The sequence below is a fragment of the Acanthochromis polyacanthus genome, chromosome 22, assembly GCF_021347895.1.
Source record: "Acanthochromis polyacanthus isolate Apoly-LR-REF ecotype Palm Island chromosome 22, KAUST_Apoly_ChrSc, whole genome shotgun sequence".
In the NCBI taxonomy this organism is placed as follows: domain Eukaryota; kingdom Metazoa; phylum Chordata; class Actinopteri; family Pomacentridae; genus Acanthochromis; species Acanthochromis polyacanthus.
Genome location: NC_067134.1, coordinates 6,802,844 through 6,822,962, shown reverse-complemented (window position 1 = coordinate 6,822,962; position 20,119 = coordinate 6,802,844). Strand labels below are relative to the sequence as shown.

At 45.8% G+C, this 20,119-nt stretch overlaps 1 pseudogene; it reads left to right on the top strand.

Annotated features, from left to right (window-relative positions):
- The first annotated feature begins 240 nt into the window (after positions 1-240).
- LOC127530254 (formimidoyltransferase-cyclodeaminase-like) lies at positions 241-15,367 on the top strand (annotated as a pseudogene).
- The last annotated feature ends 4,752 nt before the right edge of the window (positions 15,368-20,119 follow it).

Below are 20,119 nucleotides of genomic sequence, written 5' to 3'. Positions count from 1 at the left end.
TGTTGGCTTAAACCTGACATTCTGGCAGAAACTTTACGTAATCTGACTAAAATCTTCACTAACAATGACTAAAACCAAACAGAACTAGACTTAAACCAAACAGACTTGGAACTAAAACCTGATAAATTTTTGTCTAAATCTTGCCTTCTGAAGATGAAAGCTTACCAAGTGTTGACTAGGAACCAAGACATCCTGACAAGAACGTGACCATAGTGGGTGGGAGACAACCCAGAGGACGTGATGGAGAAACCCAGAAGAACGTGGGATGAAGAAACCCAGAAGGACGTGATGAAGAAACCCAGAGGACGTGACGGAGAAACCCAGAAGGAACGTGACGGAAGAAACCCAGAGGACGTGACGGAGAAACCCAGAGGGACGAGACGGAGTAAACACACGAGGAAACGTGACGGAGAAACCCAGAGAACGTGACGGAGAAACCCAGAAGAACGTGACGAAGAACCCAGAGGAACGTGATGAAGAACCCAGAGGAACGTGACGGAGAAACAGAGGAACGTGACGGACGAACCCAGAGGAACGTGACGGACGAACCCAGAAGAACGTGACGGACGAACCCAGAGGAACGTGACGGACGAACCCAGAGGAACGTGACGGACGAACCCAGAGGAACGTGACGGGACGAACCCAGAGGAACGTGACGGAGAAACCCAGAGGAACGTGACGGAGAAACCCAGAGGAACGTGATGGAGAAACCCAGAGGAACGTGACGGAGAAACCCAGAGGAACGTGACGGAGAAACCCAGAGGAACGTGACGGAGAAACCCAGAGGAACGTGATGGAGAAACCCAGAGGAACGTGATGGAGAAACCCAGAGGAACGTGATGGAGAAACCCAGAGGAACGTGACGGAGGAATTCAGTGCAACGTGATGGATAAACCCAGAGGAACGTGATGGAGAAACCCAGAGGAACGTGACGGAGGAATTCAGTGCAACGTGATGGATAAACCCAGAGGAACGTGATGGAGAAACCCAGAGGAACGTGATGGAGAAACCCAGAGGAACGTGATGGAGAAACCCAGAGGAACGTGACGGAGAAACCCAGAGGAACGTGACGGACGAACCCAGAGGAACGTGACGGAGAAACCCAGAGGAACGTGACGGACGAACCCAGAGGAACGTGATGGAGAAACCCAGAGGAACGTGACGGAGAAACCTAGAGGAACGTGATGGAGAAACCCAGAGGAACGTGATGGAGAAACCCAGAGGAACGTGATGGAGAAACCCAGAGGAACGTGACGGAGGAATTCAGTGCAACGTGATGGATAAACCCAGAGGAACGTGATGGAGAAACCCAGAGGAACGTGACGGAGGAATTCAGTGCAACGTGATGGATAAACCCAGAGGAACGTGATGGAGAAACCCAGAGGAACGTGATGGAGAAACCCAGAGGAACGTGACGGAGAAACACAGAGGAACGTGATGGAGAAACCCAGAGGAACGTGACGGAGGAATTCAGTGCAACGTGATGGATAAACCCAGAGGAACGTGATGGAGAAACCCAGAGGAACGTGATGGAGAAACCCAGAGGAACGTGACGGAGAAACCCAGAGGAACGTGATGGAGAAACCCAGAGGAACGTGACGGAGAAACACAGAGGAACGTGACGGACGAACCCAGAGGAACATGACGGACGAACCCAGAGGAACGTGACGGACAAACCCAGAAGAACGTGACGGACGAACCCAGAGGAACGTGACGGACGAACCCAGAGGAACGTGACGAATAAACCCAGAGGAACGTGACGGAGAAACCCAGAGGAACGTGACGGAGAAACCCAGAGGAACGTGACAGAGGAATTCAGTGCAACGTGATGGAGAAACCCAGAGGAACGTGACGGAGGAATTCAGTGCAACGTGATGGAGAAACCCAGAGGAACGTGACGGACGAACCCAGAGGAACGTGACGGAGAAACACAGAGGAACGTGACGGACGAACCCAGAGGAACGTGACGGACGAACCCAGAGGAACGTGACGGACGAACCCAGAGGAACGTGATGGAGAAACCCAGAGGAACGTGATGGAGAAACCCAGAGGAACGTGACGGAGGAATTCAGTGCAACGTGATGGATAAACCCAGAGGAACGTGATGGAGAAACCCAGAGGAACGTGACGGAGGAATTCAGTGCAACGTGATGGATAAACCCAGAGGAACGTGATGGAGAAACCCAGAGGAACGTGATGGAGAAACCCAGAGGAACGTGACGGAGAAACACAGAGGAACGTGATGGAGAAACCCAGAGGAACGTGATGGAGAAACCCAGAGGAACGTGATGGAGAAACCCAGAGGAACGTGACGGAGAAACCCAGAGGAACGTGATGGAGAAACCCAGAGGAACGTGACGGAGAAACACAGAGGAACGTGACGGACGAACCCAGAGGAACATGACGGACGAACCCAGAGGAACGTGACGGACAAACCCAGAAGAACGTGACGGACGAACCCAGAGGAACGTGATGGAGAAACCCAGAGGAACGTGACGGACGAACCCAGAGGAACGTGACGGACGAACCCAGAGGAACGTGATGGAGAAACCCAGAGGAACGTGATGGAGAAACCCAGAGGAACGTGACGGAGGAATTCAGTGCAACGTGATGGATAAACCCAGAGGAACGTGATGGAGAAACCCAGAGGAACGTGACGGAGGAATTCAGTGCAACGTGATGGATAAACCCAGAGGAACGTGATGGAGAAACCCAGAGGAACGTGATGGAGAAACCCAGAGGAACGTGACGGAGAAACACAGAGGAACGTGATGGAGAAACCCAGAGGAACGTGACGGAGGAATTCAGTGCAACGTGATGGATAAACCCAGAGGAACGTGATGGAGAAACCCAGAGGAACGTGACGGACGAACCCAGAGGAACGTGACGGAGAAACCCAGAGGAACGTGACGGAGAAACCCAGAGGAACGTGACGGAGAAACCCAGAGGAACGTGACGGAGAAACCTAGAGGAACGTGATGGAGAAACCCAGAGGAACGTGATGGAGAAACCCAGAGGAACGTGATGGAGAAACCCAGAGGAACGTGACGGAGGAATTCAGTGCAACGTGATGGATAAACCCAGAGGAACGTGATGGAGAAACCCAGAGGAACGTGATGGAGAAACCCAGAGGAACGTGACGGAGAAAACACAGAGGTCGTGATGGAGAAACCCAGAGGCAACGTGGACGAGGAATTCAGTGCAACGTGAATGGATAAACCCAGAGGAACGTGATGGAGGAACCCAGAGGACGTGATGGAAGAAACCCAGAGGAACGTGACGGAGAAACCCAGAGGAACGTGATGGAGAAACCCAGAGGAACGTGACGGAGAGAAACACAGAGGAACGTGACGGACGAACCCAGAGGGAACATGACGGACGAACCCAGAGGAACGTGACGGACAAACCCAGAAAGAACGTGACGGACGAACCCAGAGGAACGTGACGGACGAACCCAGAGGAACGTGACGAATAAAACCCAGAGGAACGTGACGGAGAAACCCAGAGGAACGTGACGGAGAAACCCAGAGGAACGTGACAGAGGAATTCAGTGCAACGTGATGGAGAAACCAGAGGAACGTGACGGAGGAATTCAGGTGCAACGTGATGGAGAAACCCAGAGGAACGTGACGGGACGAACCCAGAGGAACGTGACGGAGAAACACAGAGGAACGTGAACGGACGAACCCAGAGGAACGTGACGGACGAACCCAGAGGAACGTGACGGACGAACCCAGAGGAACGTGACGGACGAACCCAGAGGAACGTGACGGACAAACCAGAGGAACGTGACGGAGAAACCCAGAGGAACGTGACGGAACGAACCCAGAGGAACGTTGACGGAGAAACCCAGAGGAACGTGACGGAGGAATTCCAGTGCAACGTGATGGATAAACCAGAGGAACGTGATGGAGAAACCCAGAGGAACGTGATGGAAAAACCCAGGGGAACGTGATGGAGAAACCCAGAGGAACGTGATGGAGGACGGTTGGACTCACCAGCGCTGGTTCCTGAAGGACAAACCTCCTCAGAATAGGAGAACCATCCCAATTGGTGTTTCTGGGAACTGGAATCCATCCAACTCCTGGGAGCTGCAGAAGTTCACTGAGAGAGGAGGATTTTTGCTAATCAGAGATCAGGGGGTCTGTCAATGAATCTGTATTGATCAGTCTGTATTGATCTGTATTGATCAATCTGTATTAATCAGTCTGTTTTGATCTCTTACCGACTGAGCAGGTCTCTCCGGTCCATTCATCAGGACAGATGCAGACTCTATCCAATAGAAAACCACCGTTTGAACACACCAGGGTGGTGGTAGTAGGAGTAGTAGTAGGATCAGGAGTAGTAGGAGTAGGAGAGGAGAAGTAGTAGGAGTAGGAGTAGGAGTAGTAGGAGAAGTAGTAGTAGGAGTAGAGTAGGAGAAGTAGTAGGAGTAGGAGTAGAGTAGGAGTAGTAGGAGTAGTAGAGTAGGAGTAGGAGTAGTAGGAGAAGTAGTAGGAGTAGGAGTAGGTAGTAAGAAGTAGTAGGAGTAGGAGTAGGAGTAGTAGGAGAAGTAGTAGAGTAGGAGTAGGAGTAGTAGAGTAGTAGTAGGATAGGAGTAGTAGGGTAGGAGTAGGAGAGTAGTAGGAGAAGGAGTAGGAGTAGTAGGGTAGTAGGAGTAGGGTAGTAGGAGAAGTAGGAGTAGGAGTAGGTAGTAGGAGAAGTAGTAGGAGTAGGAGAGTAGGAGTAGTAGAGAGTAGTAGGAGTAGTAGGAGAGTAGTAGGAGTAGGAGTAGTAGGAGTAGTAGAGTAGGAGTAGGAGTAGGAGTAGTAGGAGTGTAGAGAGTAGGAGTAGGAGTAGTAGGAGAAGTAGTAGGAGTAGAGTAGGAGTAGTAGGAGAGTAGTAGGTAGAGAGTAGTAGAAGTAGTAGAGTAGGAGTAGGTAGTAGGAGTAGTAGGAGTAGAGTAGAGTAGTAGGAATTAGTAGGAGTAGGAGCAGTAGCAGTAGTAGAAGAATTAGTAGGAGTAGGAGCAGTAGCAGTAGTAGAAGAATTAGTAGGAGTAGGACTAGTAGGAGAAGTCGTAGGTAGTAAGAGAAGTAGTAGGAGGACTAGTAGTAGTAGTAGTAGGAAGAGTATTAGGAGGACTAGTAGGAGTAGTAGAAAGAGTATTAGGAGTAAGTAGTAATAATAGGAGTAGTAGTAGCAGGAGTATTAGGAGTAGTAGGATCGGTAGTTGCTTGGGTGGAATACTACCAGCTGAAGTTTCAGTAGTACCCTCTGGAGTAATAGTAGTACTCTCTGGACTCATAGTAGTACTCTCTGAACTGATTGCAGTACCTGCAGGAAACATGAGGCTGTACCATGAGGGCTGAATAGGAACAGCAGGTATTACTGAGAAGTATTGCAGTAGTATTATTAGCAGTAATTTATCAGTAGATAGTAATACATACATAATGTGGTATTTTTTAACAGTGCACAAGCTAGCATGCTAACATTTTGCAGGAAATTAGCTTAGCATGCTCACAGCAGTAAATGAATTCAGCTGGTGTGTTTCTAAAAGTTTTACAGGTAAGTAAGTAAATGATATAAGGTAAATAAACAATTTAGTTAAATCTTTCATCGTTTCACCAAACTGACGCCATAATAAACCACAACAAAGACATGAAGCCATTAAATCTAATCCAGACCAGAATATTCTCACAGGCAGCTTCAGTCATGTGGGTTTCACCTGAATTGGGTCAAACAGAAAAGTTTCTCACCCAGCAGGAAAACCAACCAGAACCAGAACTGGGCGTCCCATGTTGGACCGAAGCGAGCTCAGCAACACGGAGAGTTTGTGTTTAGCCTGCAGGAAGTGATGTCGTCTGTTTAGGATCTAATCCAGACTAATTCTGAGGTGTGACAACAACACCATAAAACACCTGAGAGGACTTTGACTCTGAGGTGGTAAAAGGTCCTAAAAGAATAAACCTCCACCGATTTTACTGGAGGGAAAGTAAGCCAGGAAAGATCACAGGAAAGTTTCCTTTATTTAACAACTGCTGTTAGAATCAGGACTGAAGGTTCTGCAGCTGGGAGTGAATCCAGATGCTCTGAAACATCTGGAGGACTTCACCTTCAGCTCCTGAAGACTCTTGGTTCTGACATGAACGTCAGTAAATGTTTGAAGTTCTTTCTGGTTGTTTCCACAAAAACTTCATTTAAATCATCCTAAACCCGCTTTCTGACGTTGTACTTTTAGAAAAGAACAGAATTTATTTAACCGAGTTCATGGCCAGAGATTCAAACATTTTAAAGATTATATCCATAAAATCCATCAGTTCTGCCAGAAATATCTAAAGGTTCCTTTATTCAGCTCAAGATATCGAATTATTTGATTCAAGAGGTTCTAGAGGTATTTTAGTGTGTTAAATTCAAGTTTAGACACTTTCTGTGTCATTTTTCTAGATTACCGTTATTTTCTACCATTTCCACTCTTTCCCGTTGTATTTTATTGTATTTCTACTGTATTTTATTCTATTTTAAATTATTTTTTATTGTATTGTATTTTTATGTATATATTTTCTAAGCACCAATGGAGCAGCGCTCCCAATTTCATTGTATACTCGTTGTACAATGACAATAAAGGCTTTCTATTTATTTCTATTCTGTTCTTTATGTTCTAGATTATTGATGCTTTTGTGTTTTACTTTTTAGATTATTGATACTTTGTGTTTTATTTTCCAGATTATTGTTACTTTAGTGTGGTATTTTCCAGATTATTGTTACTTTGTGTTATTTTTGAGATTATTGACAGTTTGTCTGTTATTTTTTATTTTTTTTAATGCTTTTCTGTGTTATTTTCTAAATTATTGATACTTTTGTATGTTATTTTCCAGATTTTTTATACTTTTGAGTGTTTTTTCCAATTTTTGATACATTTTGTGTGATATTTTCTAATTATTGACACTTTTGTGTATTATTTTCTAAATTATTGACATGTGTGTTATTTTCCAGTGATTTTTGATACTTATTTGACCCCAGTAATTCATATTTTTGTCTTTATTTCAGAAGTGTTGTGATTCCAGTTTTTGAGAGTCTTTGTGTGTCTGTTGCAGCTGACTGAGGACGTTGGTGCTGCTCCAGAAAAGACGGTGTATGTTTATGGCAGCCACTTCAGGTGTGATGGTTGCCAGGCGACCTACTTCCTGTTTAATGATTGGAGGCTGGACGTCCTCCAGGGGTCTGAACGGTCCATCAGTGCTTCTATCATGGCTCAGCTGGTCGAATGTGTCCCCAACTTCTCTGAAGGTCGAACAAAGAGGTGAGAACCTTTAGAACCGTTTAACGGAACATTTACCGCTCATCAACCGTCTGGTTCTGACTAATTATTGTCTCAAACATTCTAGATTTCTGTGGAATAAGAAACGCTGACTGTGTTCATTCCACCGTTATTTACTCATTGCTTCATGTTTTTAGTACTTTTGTGTTAATATTCAGTTTTTTGGTACTTTTGTGTTAATATTAAAGTTTTTAGTACTTTTGTGTGTTAAAATCCTGATTGTTGACAGCTTTTACATGGATATTAGTTTTGAGGTTTCTGACTCTAAAGTCTTTTGAATCCTGAAGAACGGTGGAACACCAGAACCCTGGACCGGCTGGACCTGTCATTAATTATTACATGGATCTTCAGAGGGAAGCTGTGCGACCTTTGATGGTTTTCTGTTTAACCACCAAACATGCTGTCAATGATCAGCTGCAGCTTTCACAACATTTAAACCCTCTGCTTCACTGCATCAATAATCAATCAACCAACGCTCACACCGAGTGTCTGAAGGCCTGAAACTCTGACTCTCCTCAGAAAAGAACCAATCAGGGCCTTTGTTGGCTTCATCATGTTATCTGACAGGCATGTAATCAGATTACTTCTAGTCAGAGTTTAAGAAAGGAAGGTAACATAATATCCAGGGTTTTAATGTTTTTGTATCTTAATATCTGGAGTTTTAATGTTCTATACTTTAATATCCAGGGTTTTTGTGTTTTCCAAGGTTAAGATTCAGATTTCTAGGTGTGTCATATGTTATTTTATCCAGGTTTTCACAGTTTAGTCCATTCATAGCCAAGTTTGTAGTACGTCTGTGCATTAATATCCAGAGTTTTGGTACTTTAGTCCATTAATATCTAAGTTTTTGGTCCTTTATTATGTTATTATCCAGGGTTTTGGTGATTTTGTGCATTAATATCCATATTTTTGGTACTTTTGTGTTAAAGTCCAGGTTTTGGACGCACTGGTCCATGAATATCGATGTTTTGGTACTTTAGTCCATTAATATCCATATTTTGGTACGTTAATACATTAATATCCATGTTTTTGGTACTTTGGCAGATTATTATCCAATTTTAGACACATTTGAGTGTAAACATAGAGGTTTGAAGTGCAGGTTTTGCAGACAGAGCCAGTGGTTTCCATCCTGACAGCAGGGTTTCTGTGCCCTTCAGGTGATTGATTGGCCATCTCGGCGGCCATCTCCAACACTCACGGCTGCAGCCTGCTGGATGTGGACCCCGGAGCCCTCCACCAACCGGACCGTCTTACACCTTCGTGGGTTCTCCGGAGGTGGTGGTGGAGGGAGCGCTGAGCGCTGCCCGGCAGGCCTTCAGCCTCATCGACATGAGCAAACACTCAGGTGAGTCCACCAGAACCAGACAGAGAAAACCGGACCCTCTTCTGGGTCCATCTGGATGTTGTCTTGTTGGGCGGTTCTTTGTTTCTGGTGTTTGACAGAAGAACCAGAACTTCAGGTCTTGAGGGTTTGTCCTGTATCTCTTGGTATTCAGGTGAGCATCCTCGGACCGGAGCGCTGGACGTCTGTCCCTTCATCCCCGTCCAGACGTCACCATGGACGACTGCATCCGCTGTGCAAACCTGTTTGACAGAAGCTGGCCGAGATGCTACAGGTTCCTGGTGAGACGCTGATCTACTGCTGGATTCTTGGAGGAGAATCAACGAAAAACATTCACCCTAGAAATGTCGTCATTATATATAAACAGCCCCATATCATCATTGCTAACACCTCATGCTTCACTGTCAGGGCTATGCATCCACTGTCAGTACCTGCAGCTCTGATCAGTGGTACTATGACTCCTTCTAGACCTCCTGATTAGTGCTACTATGACTCCTTCTTATACCTCTGATTAGTGGTACTATGACTCCTTCTAGACCTCCTGATTAGTGCTACTATGACTCCTTCTAGACCTCTTGATTAAGTGGACTATGACTCCTTCTAGACCTCCTGATTAGTGGAACGATGACTCCTTCTATACCTCCTGATTAGTGGAACTATGACTCCTTCTATACCTCCTGATTAGTGGAACTATGACTCCTTCTAGACCTCCTGATTAGTGGAACTATGACTCCTTCTATACCTCCTGACTAGTGGTACTATGACTCCTGTTAACTCCCGATCAGTGGAACTATGACTCCTCCTAGACCTCCTGTCAGTGGTACTGTGACTCCTTCTAGACCTCCTGATTAGTGGTACTATGACTCTTTCTGTACCTCCTGAATAATGGTACTATGACTCCTTCTAGTCCTCTTGATTAGTGATACTATGACTCCTTCTATACCTTCTGATTAGTGGTACTATGACTCCTTCTAGACTTCCTGATTAGTGGAACTATGACTCCTTCTAGACTTCCTGATCAGTGGTACTATGACTCCTCTTACAGTGTATCTCTATGGAGAAGCAGCTCGTACTGAGTCGAGAGGAATCTTCCGTCGGTGAGAGCTGGAGAGTATGAGCTCTACCTGATAAGGTGAAACTCTGGTTCCTCCTCCAACCTTCAGTTTTTCTTCTATTTCCTCTCAAACTCTCAGTGGTTCCAGTTCGTTTCAGTTCAAGTTTCTCCTTTCAGCTCCAGCGTCCTGATTGGATCCCTGACTTCGGTCCGGCTGTGTTCGTACCATCATGGGGTGCCACGGTAACTGGCGCTCGCAAGTTCCTGATCGCCTACAATGTGAACTGATCAGCCACCAAAGAACAGCTCACCGCATCGCACTGGACAATTCGGGAACAAGGCCGAGGGAAGGACCAGGTCTGTTCTTTTAGCTTCATTTGGTTCTCCCATGGTTCTCCTGTGGTTCTCTTGTGGTTTACATGTGGTTGTCCTGTGGTTCTTCCTATGGTTCTCTTGTGATTCTCCTATGATTCTCCTGTGGTTCTCCTATGGTTCTCTTATGGTTTTCATGTGGTTCTCCTGTGGTTCTACTATGGGTCTCATGTGGTTCTCCTATGGTTCTCCTGTGGTTCTCCTGGTGCTGGTCCAGCCTGGTCTGCTGCAGAAGGTCCAGGGGATGGGCTGGTTCCTGGATGAGGCCAACCTTGCTCAGGTTTCCACCAACATCCTGGACTTTGAGGTGACTCCACTGCACAGCGTCTACGAGGAGATCTGCAGTGACGCTGAGGTCAGTTAGAACCAGGGTTCATACATGTTCTAGACAACATGCTTCTTCATACATGTTTCCTCCAACACGTTTCTTCATACATGTTTCCTCCAACATGTTTCTTCATGCATGCTTTATACAACATGTTTCCTCCATCACATTTCTTCATGCATGTTTCCTCCAACATGTTTCTTCATACATGTTCCTCCAACATGTTTCCTCCATCACATTTGTTCATACATGTTTCCTCCAACACGCTGTGGTGCTTCAGCACCTGAAGCTGCCGGTGGTGGGCTCTCAGATCGTGGGTCTGATTCCTCTGAAGGCTCTGCTGGACTCTGCAGAATTCTACATCCAGAGAGATCGACTCTTCGTCCTGGAGGAGGAGCACAAAGTCCGCCTGGTGAGCAGCCGAGTTCTGAGACTATCCACCAGCTTTATGTAACATGTATAAAACATACAACATGTTTTATGCAAAATGTGTAAAACATACAACATGTGTAAAACATACAACATGTATAAAACACACAACACGTGCAGCGTGTGAAGGTCTGTTTGTGTTCAGGTCATCAGTAGTTGGGCCTCGACTCCCTCGGTCCGTTCAACCCCAGAGAGAGGATCATAGAGTGAGTCCTCCACCTCTAATGGTCTGCTCTGGTCTGTTAGTTCACCCCCTCACCTGTAAACTTACCTGTGCAGGTACATGGTGAAGCCACAGGATGACGGACGGCTGGTGTCTTTGTCTCTGCAGCAGTTTGTCCGGAGCGTTGGCGCTCGGACGGCAGCTCCCGGAGGAGGATCGGTTTCTGCTGCCATCGGTGCTCTGGTACGACCTCCTTCCCCATCCAGGATCCTCCAGCAGAGTGAGACCTCTCATTGTAACATCTCTGTTCTCCTGCAGGGGGCGGCGCTGGGCTCCATGGTCGGTCACATGACCTACGGCAAGAGGCAGTTTGAGAACCTGGACGCCGTCATGAGGAGGCTGATTCCTCCGTTTCATCAGGCCACAGAAGACCTGCTGCACATGGTGGACACCGATACCTCCGCCTTCAACAGCTACATGGTGACCATACATCTAGAGACACACTTGGAGACACCTGTAGACATACCTGGAGATACCTGTAGATGCCTATAGATACACAGGTAGATACCCGTAGACATACCTGTAGATACACCAGTAGATATCTGTAGACATACTGTAGATACATGTAGACGCCTGTAGATATCAACTGCTGACACACCAACATACTACTACATCATTTTACTGTAAACTCTTTCCATCGTACTCTATTGCTAGGTTTTGTTTGTGATATATGAAACTATGCTATTTTTATGATCTACTACAGACAGAAATGTTTTATTTATTCTCACTGAACCATAAAGTCTGATTTGAGCCTGTTTGTTCTGTTGCAGGCGGCGCTGAAGATGCCGAAGACCACAGCAGAGGAGATCAGGAGGTGACCCGATAATGAAATCTGGATTAATGACGATATTAAAGGTTTTAATGAGTGGTCTGAGTGCATCATCTCTAAATCTGAAAAGTTGCAGTACTCTGTCAGGCCACCAGGAGGCGACAGCATCTGTAACTGACTCAATTATTATTTCTTTGAAACTTATTTGGTTTATTCATTAGTTTTGCTGCCTTCTGTGGTTTTTACAGTTCTAAAGGAGTTTTGTTGTTTGCTGTCCTCCCTGATGAATCACCACCTTATCGGAGGGGTTTGAGTGTCCCTCTGATCCTGAGAACTATGTTGCCTGGGTCATTAGCCCCTGGTAGGGTCTCCCAAGGCAAATCAGAAGAAAAGGAAAGCCGCCACCTCACCTGGTTTCAGGGAAACCAGTATCTCTCTCTGGAGCCAGGTCTGGGGCTAAACTTGCCAGAGAGCACCTGGTGGCCGAGTCTGGGGGCCCCATGGGTCTTGGTTGGGTGCAGCCCGAAAAAGTAACAGTGTTGCCGTCCTGCCCCACCACTCACCGGGCAGGAAATCAAGGTCGGGTGCTATGCCCACCAGGCAGTAGGCAGGAGTGGACGTCTGGGTGCACTGCCCCCTGGTGGTGGAGACTAGCTTTGGGGATGTGGGATGTCACCTCACTGGATGGAAGGAACCTGAGCTGGTGGAGGTGGAGCGATACCAGCTTGATATAGTTGGACTCACTTCCACGCACAGCAAGGGTTCTGGAACCATAATCCTGGAGAGTGGTTGGACTCTCTCCTTTTCTGGACTTGTCCAGGGTGAGAGGCTCTGGGTGGGTGTGGGGAAACTCAGGAGCCCCCGGCTAAGCACCGCTTTGTTGGAGTTCTCCTGGAGAACCAGAGGGTCTCCTCTCAGAGGATAAACTCTGACTGTTGTCTGTTCTTTATGCACCAACAGCAGTGCAGAGTACCCGGCCTTCTTGGAGTCTGTGGGTGGTTCCTGGAAGGGGTACCACCTGGAGACTCCATAGTTCTCCTGGTGGACCTCAACACTAATGTGGGCAACGATGGAGAAACCTGGAAGAGATGATTGGGAGGAACGGCCCGATCTGAACCTGGGTGGTGTTTAGTTATTGGACTTCTGTTCTAGTCATAGATTGGTCATAACAAACACCATGTTGGAGCAGAAGTTTCTCATAAGTGTACCTGGTACCAGAGCATTTTAGGCCAAAGGTCCATGATGGACTTCGTAGTTGTATCATCACACCTGCAGCAGTATGTTTTGGACACTTGGGTGAAGAGAGGAGCAGAGCTGTCAGCTGATCTCCACCTGGTGGTGAGTTGAAGCTGATGGAAGACTGCTGGACAGACATGGTAAACCCAAACGTATAGTGAGTTTTAACTGGCAATGTCTGGTGGAGGACCCTGTCTGTGCGGTTTTCAGCTCTCACCTCTGGAAGAGTTTCTCCTGCATCCTGGGTAAGGTTGGGGACATGGAGTATGAGTGGTCCATGTTCAAAGCCTCCATTGCAGAAGCAGCTGTTAGGAGCTGTGGTCTAAATGCCACTAGTGTCTGTTGACAACCCAGAAACCTGCTGGTGGACACCAATGGTGAGGGAAGCCGTCAGGCTGAAGAAGGAGACATTTTGGGCCTGGTTGGCTTGGAGGTCTCCTGAAGCAGTTGACAGGTACCAGTCAGCCAAAAGAAATGCAGCTGCTGCAGTTGTAGAAGCTAAAACTCGGTTGTGGGAGCAATTTGGAGATGCTATGGAGAAGGACTTTCAGTTGATCTTGAAGAAATTCTGGCAAACCATTCAGTGCCTCAGGAAGGGGAGACAGGACTTTACTCAGGCTGTGTACAGTCGGGGTGGAGAACTGGTGACCCGTACTGGGGACATTGTCGGGTGGAAAGAGCACTTTGAGGAACTCCTGAACCCGGTAAACACGTCCTCTGTGGAGGAGGTGGAGCATGAAGACTCGGGGAATCTTCAATCATATCCATGGCAGAGGTCACCGAGGTAGTTAAGAAGCTCCTCAGTGGCTCCAGGTGTGGATGAGATCCTACCTGAGATGCTGAAGGTTCTGGACATTGTTGGACTGTCTTGGCTGACATCTCTCTACAATGTGGGCATCAGGTACGGTACCTGTGGAGTGGCAGACCGGGGTGGTGGTTCCCATCTTCAATAAGGGGGACCAGAGAGTGAGTTCCAACTATCAGGATGTCACACTTCTCAGCCTCCCTGGGAAAGTTTCCTCTAGGATGCTGGAAGGGAGGCTCTGAGTGATTGTAGAACCTCAGATTCAGGAGGAACAATGTGGATTCTGTCCTGGTCATGGAACGGTGGTCAGATCTTTACTCTTATGGAGCTGCTGAGGGGGTCATGGGAGTTGGACCTGTCAGTCTACATGTGTTTTGTGGATCTGGAGAAGGTCTATGACCGTGTCCTCTGAGGACCTCTGTGGGGGTACTGAGGGAGTATGGGGTACCAGGCTCTCTGATATGAGACATTTGGTCCCTGAACAACCAAAGTGAGAGCTGTGTCCACATACTCAGCACAAAGTCAGAGATGTTTCCAGTGGGTGTTGGACTCCTCCAGGGCTGGGTGGAGGGATGTTTGGATGCTTGTCTTTTCAGACATGTTCACAGTTCTGTTGTTTTCAGGAGAGAAGCAGCGATGCAGGCCGGTCTGCAGCGAGCCGTCGGCGTCCCGTTGGCTCTGGCCGAGAGGATCAGCGTCCTCTGGTCACCGCTCAGAGAGATGGTCGTCCACGGAAACATCGGCTGCAAGTCCGACGCTCAGGTGAGAAAACACACCAACTTGTCTATGTTCATAAATTGTACTTCAGAACTGTGAGAAAACTCGAAAGCAAAGCTGCAGATTAACTCGTTGGTTTCCAGGTGGCAGCTAAGGCGTTGGAGGCGGCTGTTTTCGGAGCTTATTACAACGTCATGATCAACCTCAAAGACATCACCGACGATGCCTTCAAAGTTACCGTAAGTGTTCCAGCCTCTCCTTAGATTGACTGAAGCCTCTCCTTAGATTGTCTGACTGAAGTCTCTCCTTAGATCGTCAGACTGAAGCCTCTCCTTAGATTGTCTGACTGAAGCCTCTCCTTAGATCGTCTGACTGAAGCCTCTCCTTAGATCGTCTGACTCAATCCTCTCCTTAGATCGTCTGACTGAAGCCTCTCCTTAGATTGTCTGACTGAAGTCTCTCCATAGATCGTCTGACTCAATCCTCTCCTTAGATCGTCTGACTGAAGCCTCTCCTTAGATTGTCTGACTGAAGTCTCTCCATAGATCGTCTGACTGAAGCCTCTCCTTAGATCGTCTGACTGAAGCCTCTCCTAACCTCCTTCTGTTCTGTCGCTGCAGACGGAGAAACAAGCGTCGCTGCTGCTGCAGGAGGCGAAGGAAAATGCTGCTGCTGTCCTCCAGGCTGCAGAGAAAAGAAAGTGAACATCTGAAATGACATTGTCAATGTCAAAGATACCTCTGATTTCTGTTACAGTCATTTAATAAACCGGAAACACTGACACTGAAAACTGAACTCAGAAATGTTCATATTTGGTTTATGTTCCACTCCTCAGGACACCATCCCTACCATCAGTCATGGAGGTGGCAGTATCATTATACTATCAACTTGACTGACTCAAGTCTGAGGAAGAAAGACAACCACAATTGGTGCCGATCCACTACATATGTGGTCTTTCTGACTTGGTTCTTCAGGTTCTTGATGGGTCTAAGTCAGGACTTTGGGGAGACCAGTCTAGAACCTTCATTCTAGAACCTTCATTCTATCCTGATGGAACCATTTCTTTACCATGTCTGATGTGTGTTTGGACTCATTGTCTGGTTGAAACATCCAACTGTGTCCAAGATCAGCCTTCTGTTGATGGTTTTAGGTTCTCCTGAACGTGGAGGTGATCCTCCTTCTTCATAATTCTATTTACTTTGTGTAAAGCTCCATAGGATGATACTGCCACCACCATGCTTGGAGATAGGTTTGGTGTTCTTGGGGTTAAAGGCCTCACCTTCAGTTTTTGTTCCATCTGACCACAGAACTTTCCTCCACAAGGTCTTTTCTTTGTCCATGTGATGAGTGGAGCTGTACGGTTCTGCTTCTAGAGGAAGAACTTCCTTCTTCATGGATCCTTTAGAACCCTGTGGACACTGACAGCTGTGTTCCAGCAGCTTCTCATTCATCCAGACCTGCTTTCAAATGTCTTCAAGTGACTTTCTGACTGGTTCAAGTCAATGATTTGGCTCTTCAGATCTTTGCTGAGCTCCTCAGATCTTTCCCACTGTTGTATTTGAGTCGAATGAGCGGAGCTGATTTAAGTTGACTACCATCACAAATTCAGAGTTCTAGGAGTCAACAGAAACTACAGACTGATGATCAACATGGACTCGTAGTTGCTGAAACTTTTTCTTCTGACTGTGTGATTAAATTTCAGAATAAGAAAACTTTGTTCCCTCCAGGACTCTCTTCTATCCATGTTCACTAAGTAGTACCTCTGTGTTCTGTGTATCTGTACTGCTGTCCTGGTTCTGCTACTGTGGAGGAGTCCTGCTGTAGATGGTTCCTAAAGTGTTGCTGCTGCTGGTAAAACTACTCCACTGATCAGGTCCCTGTAATGCAGACCTGAGACCTGAGATATTGAGAGAGTGTAGAGAAGGCCAAAAAGATCTGGGACGTCCTCCAGAATCACAGCAATGTTCTGCACCACTGCACCTGAGGTTGTTGAACCACAGTCCTCTAGAACAAAGAGTTCACCCACTGCCACTTCCTGGGTAGACTCATGTTCAGGACCAGACTCCTGTAAAGACCAGAAACAAAATAAGTTACTGTATGACCTCTAACTAAACCTAGAAACATCCATGGATTAGAATGACTGCATTGTTGTCACAGGTGGCTGTTTATCCATCCATCCATCCATCCATCCATCCATCCATCCATCCATCATACATCCATCCATCCATCCATCATACATCCAGCCACTTCCTGGGTAGACTCATGTTCAGGACCAGACTCCTGTAAAGTCAGAGCAGGGTTAAAACAGAACATGATGCCAAACAAAGTGAGACATTTCAGACTTTCATTAAATGGAGGCTCACATTCGACCCTCCAAGACTTCTGATCCAGCCTGAAGGTAGGAATAAATTCATTTCATGTGGAGAAGAAATAATGAGTCATTGTAGTGACGATGTGTTGGATTTTTTCCTCCTATAGTGGAATAGCTCTTAAAGCAAATTAAACTGGAGACATTTGTAGACTTTCAGTGACTAAATATGTTGGTTTTACCAGAAAGGCTGAAAATCCATCATCTGTCAGATTCTTCTTAGTGAGTTTCAAACACGACGCTGCAGCTTTGTTTACACCAATCACACACTTATATACGGTCTAAAGAGTTCAGTCTTATATTTCTGACAAACCGCTTTGTGTTGCTGTTATATCTGCAGAATTTAAACGTTCATCATCAGTCCTGTGGTGCGTTCATGTGTCTAAACTACACTCTCAGGGGCGTTCAGGAGCACATCAGAGATTCAGGAATGTCCTCTAAACTGGCCACAAAGGCTGTTTAAATTTGTTCTTATTTTAAATAAGGTTTCTCAGTGAACACCTGTCAGATATTTCTTCTGCTTCCGTCCCACTTTTGCACTTAGAAATAATTAGATGCAAAAATCAGGATCATATTCCATTCATTTGAATACTTTGGTGCATTTCTTTCCATTTTATTCTTTTTCTTGAATAGTTTTATTCATTATTGTTCAAAAAGGAATTTTGAGGAGAAGATGTTGAAAACCAAAGTAAAAATGTGAAAGATAATAAATGATAATAGACTGTCATGTTTCTAATCAAAGGTTTGGGAACCAGTGCACTAAAGTGTGGCGCTAAAACACTTCTACACGTCTGACAAAATCACAGCACTGCTCTTTTGTGATGTTTAATACTTCCTAGACATTGTTTGAACAGTTCTTTGGGCTCGTCCTGAAGGAGCACTGGAAGGACTGGAAGTGCAGCATCCTGTCTGACAGTGTTGGAGGTCTATAAAAATACAAAAAAAAGAATTTCTCATGACCAACCAAAGTGAATAAACTTAGAACGTTGTACCTCATCACTGAGTTTCTCCAACTGATTTCCATGTCCTTCCCAAAAGCTCCTTTTCGGACCCGGTACAGCCGGAGAAGTTTTGGCGTGAACTCGTCCACAGCAAGTCCTCGTTTGTTATGAGGAAAAACTCGTCATAGATCTGCCAGAACATGTTCAGGATATGTACACATCAGACCAATTACTAAGAATTCAGATGATACATGAACATTTACACATACAGAAAATGCACAGGGACACCAAACCGTAAACACTTAGCTGTTCTTTGAAGAACAAAGCTGGTCATCTGCTCTGGATGTCCATCACCATGGGTTGTTCTTCCACTACCTCTCTTCTCCTTAGAGACAAAATTCAGTCCATCTTCTCCTTCATAAATGAAGGATCAAGTCGTTCTTCTTGGAGGCTTCCACTAGGAGAAGTCTTCATGTTGTTGGTCCACTTCTCCACGTTTAGCTCTTTCCAGGGTCTATTTAGTTACATCTCCATCTGCTGTTTGTTTTTGTTAGCTGACACTTCACTGCAGCCTTCCTCTCTCAGCTGTGCTCTGTAGTTATTGAGTTGTTCTGAATGCTAACATCCTTCATACCTTTTCCTCTAGCAGGCTCTGTGAGGGGAGGACACTTGACTATCAGAGCTGATCAGTGGGTTCCAGTTCATCATGATCCAGATAGGCCTTCATGTCAAAAGCTGCTTCAGAAATTTTGTCTCTTGACACATCAGTGTCTATTTAGTTTTTTTCATGTGACTTGTTGCCCTTTCTGATTTTCAGTTCTACATCCAGAGACGAAGTGGGGACAGGAAATGGACCAGACCATTCTGAGATGAAAAGATCTTCACAGATTCAGACTTCCAGCTTCAAGAACTCTTCAGATAAATGTTGTCAGAACATAAAGGATGCCTCTTTCCCATCAATGGAAGCTAGACAATGTGTTCCAAGGATTAGGGTGACCATATTCTGTTTCTCTGAAAAGAGGACACACTTCCAGCTCGTGCGCGAAAAATTTTCACCCCCCCCCCCCATTTTTAGGGGTTTTCCGTGGGTCAGGGGGCTTTCTGTGCTTCAAACTCAGTTAAACAGATATTCTGAATTCCCCAGAAAAGAACACTTTACCTGGATATACAGAAAAATAGCCCAAAACACTCACAGTTGCTTTATAAATAATATATTTATTAATTTAAAGAAATTCTCCTAAACAATATAATCAGTCACATACAAATATGGCATGCTCTAGTCTTTAATAGTTATTGACTCAAGTTGTGTAGGAACACATGAATTCAGATGTTTAACAAAATAAGAAATAATCATCTCTCCTAAGTCTGACACTTACACCTTAGTTAGGAAAAGTGAGGTAGAGTACCATTCTTCAAAATAACCTCCCAATTATCAATTATGTAAAAATAGAAATAATGCCTCAAAATATTAAACAAAAAGAAAAAAGAGAGGTAGCCTATTCTTCAATGTTCAGTTTGCCCATTCTTCAAAATAATGTGTCTAATGGCAAATGAAAAAATATAGAAATAATGCCTCAAGTCAACAGTCCTTTTTTCCTTCTTTTTCCTTTTCTTATTAGCTACAGAGACATAAGTCCAGCTTTGCAGACTGTACATTCTGCCTCCCATTTGACACGACCCGGACGAAAACAGGGCTACTTTTTTCACATTTCATCAGTGAAATGACATTTGCATTTCGGTATTTTCTTTCTGTTCGACTGTTCTCTCGCAGTGTGTCTACCTGCCTGTCAGCCTGCGAGGAGTGAGTGAGTGTGGAGCGCCTCTGTACTGCTTTGTGAATGATTAATGCATGTTCCGGGGTTCGGCTCAAACTCCGCCTCTCAGAGCGTGTTTCCAAAGGAACCATTCCACATGAATGATAAATACACTGGTCTGTGACGCGCTCAAGCTAGGCAAGATAAAAAACCCAGACATTTGAAGGACTTTATAAACGCCGGCCGGACAGCCTCTCAGAAGAGGACATGTCCGGGCAAAAGAGGACGTATGGTCACCCTACCAAGGATCAGAAAATAGAAATGAAGGCCAGAGTGAGGCTGTGGTCAGAGAGGAGGAGCTTTCTTAGTCCTCAGCTGTTTCCAGGAAGCTGCTGCAGCTTCATCATGTCTCATATTAACGTCATCTAAAGGTGCAGCAGCTGATCTTTGCTCTTTGTGTCTCAGAGTGACGGCAGCCTGCAGA